The sequence below is a fragment of the Sciurus carolinensis genome, chromosome 2, assembly GCF_902686445.1.
Source record: "Sciurus carolinensis chromosome 2, mSciCar1.2, whole genome shotgun sequence".
NCBI classification, from domain to species: domain Eukaryota; kingdom Metazoa; phylum Chordata; class Mammalia; order Rodentia; family Sciuridae; genus Sciurus; species Sciurus carolinensis.
The window spans coordinates 15,323,933-15,333,523 of NC_062214.1; the positions used below are offsets into that span (position 1 = coordinate 15,323,933).

The 9,591-nt window shown below is 49.6% G+C and overlaps 1 non-coding gene across 1 annotated transcript; it reads left to right on the forward strand.

The window, feature by feature from the left end:
* The first annotated feature begins 4,630 nt into the window (after nt 1-4,630).
* On the forward strand, nt 4,631-4,704 carry Trnaa-cgc (transfer RNA alanine (anticodon CGC)). Its single transcript has one exon. It is a non-coding gene; the product is annotated as a tRNA-Ala (tRNA).
* Nucleotides 4,705-9,591: the final 4,887 nt, after the last annotated feature.

Here is a 9,591-nt window from a genome sequence, read left to right on the forward strand (position 1 = left end):
AATGCTCCAGTACCCACAAGGCTTGGTCATACTGCTCCAGTGCCCACAAGGCTTGGTCATACTGCTCCAGTACCCACAAGGCTTGATAATACTGCTCCAGTACCCACAAGGCTTGGTCATACTGCTCCAGTCACTAGATCTCGGCTCGCTAGCCTCGGCTTTCGCTTTCCCTCCCCTCTCCCTAAATTCTATAGCACGATTAAAAACGTCATGTAAGCGACAAGTCACCAGTGAAACACAAGTGCCTTACAAAGGTAGAACTGCCAGCAACAAGATGAAACTGAGCCACCGCTGGTCAAGGGCGGATGGCTGTGAGGGAGGGAACGTCTCCGGGTCAGTCTCTGATCGTTCAGCACCTCCCAGGGATCCGGGGTGAGAGGTGGGCTCCAGGGACAGCCCATCATCCTTCCTTCCTTTTCCTCAGGACTCCAGAATCTATGCTCAGAGCAGATGTGAAATACAACACGCACTACACGCACCTACCCTTGGGGGACCCTCGCTCCACCATCGCCAGCCGGGTGGAGAAACCCAAGCTCTTCTCACTTCAGTTCCAGGCAGTTGGGACACTCCAGCACCTGTTCTGACTGGTTCACCTGGTTCCATTCCAGTTGTCAAACAGGTCTCCGACCAGCCCTGCTGCCGTGCATTGAGACACGTATGTGGCAGGCATGCAACTCAGTGGTTGGGCATGTACCCAGCACACGAGAAGCCTTGGACTCCATCCCCAGAACCACGCATGCAAAAAATTATTAAAATCAAACTGTCCATTGCAACGCCATCGAATAGCACATGCCAGTGGATATGACAGACATCACCTGAGCCCTGTAGGTGATGCGACCCATTTCCCATGGCGGATTCTAAACGCGCACACAGGGGAGAGGAAACACCAATTTGCCTCCTGGTCCAGGAAACACCAGGTATTCCCAGTACAGAGCAGAACACGGAGACACACAGGACGCAAGTGGCCCCACAGGAGCTCCCAAGTCACCTGCCCTTTGCTTGTCTCTCCTCCTCTGCCAAGGAGCAGCTGGGGAGGCTGAGGCTGGCCGAAGCACCAGCCCTTCTCTCCCTCCACCTCTCTTCTCCTCTGCTCAGGGTGACTTTTTCCAAAGAACCTTTCCTTCTTCCAAGGAACTCAGTGTGGGCCACACTTGATTCCCAGCCACCAGCTCTCCCTCCATTCCCCGGAAGTGCGTGTGTCCACCCAGAGAGAGGCCATCCGCAAGAGCAGACCCAGGATGCTCTTCTTTCTGGTTTCCTTCCGCAGTCAGGTTCGAAAACACAGTTGCCTGTTAAGGAGACTAAGCGGCACAATTGTGCGCGGCCAGCTGGAATGCAGCGACCAGGACGCTGGGCCGCGCCCTTCGATGCTCATGGCCTAAAGCGAACTCCTCCCCATCTCCCCACCTCTTCCTTCAGAAGGGCGCTGGCTATTCCCGCCCCAGGCCCAGCCGCGCACTCTTCTGTCCTGCTGTGGGCCCTGGAAGACTGGCCCCTGTGGGCAGCAAGCCCTGACCCCCTTGCCGGTTGGCTTTAGGGGTCTGAGGCTGCGTGCTTCCTTCTTGGGTCTCATTTCTGCCCATGGCTAAGTACCCACAGCAGCCTTCCCTCGGGTGGCCCTGCTTTCAGTCTCCAGTTAGCCTGTTCCAGCAGCACCGTCCCCTCCCCTGCCCTGCGGGCTGTGGCCAGGCCTGGGAAGCTCCCTCTACCCCACCCACGCCTCTGTGCAGCCCTTGGAATCCAGCCTCAAGTAATGCAGGGCATTAGTCCACGGGGCAAGTAAAGGCTCCCAGACCACAGCCTGCGGGGTCGAGCCTGTCCATTTCTCCATTCCTTCCTATCGACTCCTCCGAGCTCCGAAGCTCCCATTTCCACCAAAGGGGAGAGCGTTGCAAATGCAAAGCATAACAGCGCCCGCGAGCAACTCTTCTTCCTTTAGGTGAATGTCCACTGTGTTGGGACCTCTCTCTCTCTCTCTCTTTCTCTCTCTCTCTCTCTCTCTCTCTCTCTCACACACACACACACACACACACACACACACACACACACTCACTCCGCCCAGAGCTGATGCAGCTGGTGGGGGAGGGTTTACCTGCTACACCAGCATCTGGGGTGGGCTCTCCAGCTGGGTGGTCCTCAGCCCTCCTTGATCTCCCTGGAGACTAAGTCACTGTGGTTCTTGCTGCTTCTGTCAAGGGTCTGCTGTGGCCCCTGCTAATCTACTGTGGGACCCTGAGGCCCACCCAGGGCAGCCGTGCACTCCAACCCCCTGCAGGCCCTCTCTCAGGGCTGAGGACTCTGCTCCGCTCCCCTGCACTGTGCTTAGGCCGGGACATTCTCCAGTGTGGCCCATTCTTCTCCCTCCTGTGGCCTCTGGTGGAATGGGTGTGCTCTGGGTCTGCTTGGCTTCGTGCACGATAGAGCAAGCCATGCTTGGAAAAGCAAACACAAGAACGTCGCTCTCTCCAGTATCTGGCTCTTAAACCAAAGCCATGGCTTCCAAGAGCACCAAGGGACTCCCACTCTCACATCTGACTCGCATCTCCCCGGCTTCTCTGGGATCCTCCCTGCCCTGGACCTCACCCTTGAGGACTACTTTTAATATAATAGTGATGTTAATCCCCAGCACTGCAAAAAATGATGATTCCCCCCCCATCCCGCATCCCCCGTCCTTCTCCTTCTTCTTCAATGGCACTTTGATACGGTTTGAATAAGACCCTATAAAAAACCCAAGGATTGGAAATCAAGTCCCCACTGCAATAGAATTGAGAGGTAGAGCCTCTCATGAGGGTCACCAGGGTTCCACCCCCATGAACCGGTTAATGCCAACGATTAAATGGCTTGAGGGTGTAAGTCCCACCTCTTCTCTGGCACATGCCCTTTCTCGCCCTTCCGCCTTCCACCATGGGATGACACAGTGCAAAGTCCCTCACTAGGTACCAACCCTTTGACCTTGGATGTCCTAACCCCCAGAACTAAAGAAAATAACTAAATAAATAAATGTATTTTCTTTATAAAGTACCCAGTCTACAGCATTCTGTTATAGCAGCACAAAACGGACTAAGACACACTTCTGGCTGCAAGCAGCTCTGAATCATTCACTTACACACTTACTCAGTTAACAAATATTTCTTGAGCACCTTCTGTGTGCCAGGTGTTATATTGGGCTTGGGGATACAGTCATGGATTGAAAAGGACAAGGTGCCTGCTTTTGGGGACTGAGTCAAGTTCTGTGAAGGAAAGCTCCGAGGCTGCGAGGATGAAGAATGGAGGGATCATCCAGGCACTGTGGTGCAGGCCTGTAATCCCAGCAGTTCAGGAGGCTGAAGCAGGAGGACGACATGTTCAAGACCAACCTGGGCAACTTAGCAGCCCTGTCTCAAGCCAGGGATAGAGATGCCCTGGTGAGAGTTCAGGGGAGCAAGCTCCAAAGACCAGGTGGGAGCTTGAGGGTGCAGAGAAAGAAGAGCAAAGCAGGGGAGCCATGGCTCTGTGCTGGCAGAGGGCAGAGGCCACGGGAGAAGATGGGGGGTGGCTGGAGTACAGACAGGAGAGGAAACACCTGCTAGGAATGGCCACGGTGGACCGTCCTCAGGGGTGAAGGGCACCCGAGGGACCCTGACCACAGCACAGCAGGAAGCAGAGGAGGGACAGTGCGCTGCCTTGCTAGTTGTTCCCTCAAGGTCTGGTCTAGACAAGAGAGGCTCAGGTGAGGTGGGAGGAGGAGTTAGGAGACTAGAACATGAGCCAGGCCAGAGATGGAGTCGCTCGGACCAGCGGTGACGAGGAAAGCGGAGACTTGGAAAGATTCCAGTTGTCAAGTTAGAGCAGCAGGACTCGGGGGTGCGTGAGACCTGGGGTGGGGGCAGGACCCAGGACTGGTTTGCAGGAGGGAATGAAAACAGGCAGGCGAGGGCGTGGTCCACTGAGATGTTAGTGCACGTGCCACCTTGACTGGCTGGAGGGGGTCCAGATTCGACACTTTCTTGGTGGGTCAGTTGAGATTCGCATTTGAACCGATGGACTCAGAAGTAGATGGTGCTCCCCCATGTGCCTGGGTGTCATCAATCCAGCGAGAGCCTCACAGCTGGTGCTGGGACAGCTCATCTCCTGCCGTGGACGGGACCCTCCCCTGGTTCTCAGGCCTTTGAACTTGAATTGAATTATATCACCAGTTTTCCAGGGTCTCCAGCTTGCAGAGAGCAAGTGCTGGGACTTCTCAGCCTTCATGATGACTTGAGCCAATGCCTCATGTTATCTCTCCATCTATCTACCTACTTATCTCACTATCCATCCATCCACTCTATTGGTTCTGTTTCTCTGGAGGGCCCTCACCATGCATGTCAACAGGGTAGGGTAGGAAGGTCATTTACAGATTGGTTTGGGGCAGGCTGAATATTAGATGCCCTTGCAATGTCCAAGGGGAGCTACCCATTTGCAAGAGGAATTTATGGAATTGTGCTAAGTAGATGGTTTAGATCTCAAGATGTGTACTGGAGACTTATGTACATCTTGACAATAAACACGAGAAGGGAAAACTGAACCCAGAGGCACCAACATTCAACGGCCCTCTAGCAGAGCCTAACACTGAGGAATCTAAATAACAAATTCAAGAATAGGAAATAGGGGCTGGGGATGTAGCTCAGTTGGTAGAGTATTTGCCTCGCAAGCACAAGGTCCTGGGTTCAATCCCCAGCACCGCAAAAATAAAATAAAAAAAAAAAGTCATACAAAGGAAATAGAAAACATCAACTAAAATGTAAAAACATAGACCCGACTACAAATAACAAGACATGAAACTTACTGCAGATGCTGTAAATAAATATTAAATCTGAAGATACGTGATAGGTTAAAATAATGTATCATCAATGAACTTGATGGCAATCATCTTGTTCTGAAAATTCCAAATAATTTCCCCAAACATGAAATATGTGAAAGGAAATAAAAATATGGGGTGGGAATCAATGCTGTTTCATTTTCACTGTGTGATGAATAAAGAAAATGGTTTCACCAGGCGTGGTGGCTTATGCCGTAATCCCAGCTACTTGGGAGGCTGAGGCAGGAGGATCATGAGTTCAAGGATAGCTTGGGGGTTCTAGCCAAAGCACATCTGAAAAGAAAAGAGAAAGTGGGTTCAACATTTTTGTATTTAAAATATCCCTGATATCATAAAAACAGAATGCTTAACTTCTAATGCACCAAAGTAAACTATTTTTAAAAAGATATGGCTCACTGAAAACAAAAAGCACAAACAAGACGGCGGAAGTAAGGCCAAACACAACCCTATCCCAACAAATGTGAGCAGGTTAAATTCCTCAACAACTCTGAGGCTGGATCGAAAGACAAAATCCAGATTGTTAGCTCAAAGTGAAGTTTGGATATTATCCAGGGGCAGCTTACTGGAGGACTCAGAAATACCCAAGTCCCACCCTGCCAATTACCCTTCCTCATGAAGTTCCTAAGGAGCAGATTCTCAAAGAAAACAAAAGAAAATGGAGAAACAGATTTCCAAGTTCATGTGATTAAGTTGGAGCCCTAATAAGAGGGCTCAGTGGAATCCCAAGCCTGCATCTGACAGCCAGCAGTCCCAGGAGATTTCCCTCCCATCAACAGCTGCCTGAGAACATGGGTTGCCAGATTTAGCAAATTTAGCACAGAATGCCCAGGTAAATTCGAACTGCAGATAAACACTGAATAATTTTTAACCTAATTATGTCCCAAGCAATATTTGGGATACTGTGGTTTTATTTTTTTTATTTTTATTTTATTTTTTGCAGTGCTGGGGATTGAACCCAGGGCCTTGTGCTTGCGAGGCAGGCACTCTACCAACTGAGCTATCTCCCCAGCGCCAATACTGTGGTTTTAAAAAGTATTTATGATTTATCTGAAATTCAGACTTTTGTGTCACATCCAGCACACCATAGCAGGAGTGCTAGAAAATGAAAGCCAAGAAAGAGGCAGGTGGCAGCCACCCAGATCCATAAGGAGAAGAATGAAAGAGGAGGTGGCCCTCCCTCCAGGGAGACAAAGGGCAGCAGCTTTCCCTCCCTGCTAGTTACAAAAGGCCCACGTCCAATGAAATGCTGTGTGAAGGCTAAAAGCAAAGGGATGTCCCCATGAGTGACTCTGGTATACATTTAACCACTCCCTGCAAAGTGCCTGCCAAATCAGACAAAGAAAAACACAGGTGAATCTCCATCCGCATGTAAAACAGGAAGGAAGCCCCAGCACATGCCAGAACCTTGAGGTGAACTGTGAGGTAGGGTGGACCCCGTGTGATCCCCCCAACCTAGTGCTATGCTGGGTGAAGCTGGCTCAAGGTCCCTCTCAGCAGTCAATGGTTGTTAAATGACTGTTCAACCTTGCAATTGGATGTGGCGGGAGAAATTACACCTTGAGAATTGGCAGATACTACCCATGAGGGGTTTTTAGTTTTGAAGGTTGGTTGCTAAACATTTGTTGAACTAACTACTCCAAAATTCACCAAATAAGAAGAAATAAGACAAATCTAAGAGACCCTAAGGCAGATGTGGTCTGTGTCCCACCCATATCCTTGTGACCTTTCAGTATGTTCTGGCCATTTCTACCTCATCTCTGCCTGGGTGTGTGAGACCTCTTGTTCCCAGAACTGCCCAGGCTTGCAAGTTGGATGTGCTAAGGAACTTACAAACCCCGGAAATGGCCTCAACAAAGGCCTGTCTTGGGAGCTGGTGTATCAAGGCCCCAGCTTCCTCCCGTGTTGGGTTTTGCATCATTTCCTGGATTTCCCCAAAAGACCTTCATATGCCCACCTAGCTGGCTTCATCACACACATCTTGACCTCTGAAAGTCCTTCCACGTATGTACTTTTCTAAATATAACTTTTGCTTGATGTTTCTTTTTTTGGAAAAATACACCCCTTAAAATTCTAAAAAATACAAAAAAAGATACAATTACAAGTTTTCCTTTTTCTTTTTTCATTTTTTTTTTTTAATATTTGTATGTGAGCCCATGGGCCTCACTCCTTCCCCCTCCTACAGGTCACCTTCACTTCCTGAATAAACTACTTGCACCTGAACCCTTGAGAACTCAAGCATATCCTGGGTCCGGCTCCACCAGCCAGGGAGCTCAAAACAGCAGCAGCAGGAAACAAACGACACCAGGGGGCGCTGGGGAGTTGTGCTCGGTGTAGATGCTGTTGTGGGCAGGACTGGCCGGTAGGGTTACAGGCATGGCCGTCTCCTGCCCTCCCCAACTGATGTTGGAAGGAGGCATGGGATGTTCCTGTGGCCAGGTATGCAAAGGAGGTCTGGTTAACTGTACGTATTATGGCACCCAGAAAAACCCTTGAGCACAGCAGTCATATCGCCATGCCACCTCCTTCTGCAGCGAGGTCCCTCAAACAGCGGGGCCTTCAGGGTGATCAAGCAAAAGGACAGCAAATCCAACCTGAACAGAGCCTGGCACAGCTGTTATGTAGAGACCACATAGACATCCCCCCCCAGTCCCTCCTGAGAAAATGAGCAGAGATACAACTTGGCACTCGCACGTGGCTCAGAGGCTCAAAGGAAGAGGTCCTATCTGCAGAATGAGTACTGATGGGCCTGTGTAAATAGTTGTTTCTTAAGAAATAAGAGGAATTTTAAAACAGTTTTCTTAAATATGTTCCAAAGAAAACTAGCTACTAGAAGTGATGTGTTAGTCTGCTTTCCGTTACTGTGACAAAATAACTGAGATAATCAACTTATAAGGAGGACAGGCTTGCTTTGGCTCACTGTTTCAGAGGTTTCAGTCCATAGCTACTTGGCCTGTTCCTTTGGGTCTGTGGCAAAGCAGAGCAGCAGGTGGGAACACATGGAGAGCAAGCTGCTCATCTCCTAGCCAGGAAGCATGAAGAGAGGAGGTGAGGTCCCAATACCCACTTCAAGTACACACCTGACGACCTTACCTCCTCCCGCCAGGCCCTGTCTCTTAGTTTCCACCAACAACCTGGGCTGGCAACCAAGCTTTGGGAACGTGTCAGATCCAAACCCCAGCAGGTGGCACTCGATGCAAGGCTGGACGGAGGCGAGGCTGGGTGGAGCGCAGCTGCAGGGAGTGCCTCCCAGGTACTACCTGGACCCAGGCCACGGCGTGAAAGTCCCCGGGACAGCGCAGGGTGCCATTCCCAGAGCAACTCGTAGGATTCGTGTTCCGAGGAACGCCAGCCTGGAAGAGTAAGCGCCGTTCAAAAGACGTGTACAACAGAAAAGGTGTCCAAGGCAGTGACAGAGACCGATGACACCGTGGGCCACAAAGGGACCCTCAGCAGGGCCAACGCCCAATTGTTTTTCAGGCCACATTATCCACAATGCAGTAAAAATAGAAAATAAAAATGAAAGAATAAACACACACACAAAAAAAAACCCAAATCACTTGGAAATTTATTCCTTAATAACTCGAATCAAAGAAAGGAAGAATTCCGCAATTATAGGCCACGGGAACTCCACATAGCGAAACTCAGGGAGTGCCACCAAAGTGCTCCCCGCTGCTCGAAGTGTTTGTGTTATTAAACAAGAAAGACTCAAAATAAATGAAGCATTGAACCCAAGGAGCAAGAAAATAAGCAACAGGATAAACCTAGGAGAGAAGTAAAAGATAAAAATGGATGAGCCAGGTGCAGGGGTGCAGCCTGTAATCCCAGGGACCCAGGAGGCTGAGGCAGGAGGATCACAAGTTCAAGACCAGCCTCTGCAACTGAGCAAGACCCTGGCTCAAAATAAAAAATAAAAAAGAACTAGAAATGCGACTCAGTAGTAAAGCACCCTGGGCTCAATCTTCAGTACCAGATAACAATAACAATAATAGATAAAAGAGAAAACATAAAAATCAGTAGAACTAACCAAGTTGAGACATGGTTGCTGGTAAATAGCTATCAGATGGCCAGCTTTGTGGAAATCTAATTAAGAGAGGACTCAGGAGGAAAGGGATTGAGACGCAAACACTCAGCATGAGAAAAGGAAAGCAAGTTAAACCCAAGGTGCAGAGGATTGTTCAGGTCCCAAGAGAACTCTAAGTGTATGGTGCACTGGTTCATTTGGAGAGTTCGGTGGTGAGCAGGTCTTAGCTCCGGCTGCCATGACCAAATAGCCTGAGTGGCTTAGACAACAAATGCATTTCTCACAGTTCAAGTCCAAGGTCCAGGTGCCAGCAGGGTGTATTCTGGGGAGGTCTCTTTCTGGATTGCAGACATGAGCTACTCCATGTGTCCTGGGCCTTTCCTGTGTGCAGGGTGAGAGGGCTTTGGTGTCTCTTCCTCTCCAGTCCCATGTGATTAGGGCCCCGCCCTTATGACCCCATTTAATTGGACCTCCTTATATTCAAATAGCATCACCTAGAGAGTTAGGGCTTCAACCTATGAATTGGAGAGGGACATAATTCAGTCCCTAACAGGATGCTTTTCTAGGAAATGGAAATTACCAAAAAAGAAAATGGAAATTGCCAAGAGAATTAGAAGCCATGGAGTCAACTTTACATTTGATTGACCTTAGCCAAAAGGCCATGAAGCAACTGGAATTGACTTAAATTGACAGAACCATTTCCAAAAAGGGTGTGGATCAAGTAGTTGGCAAG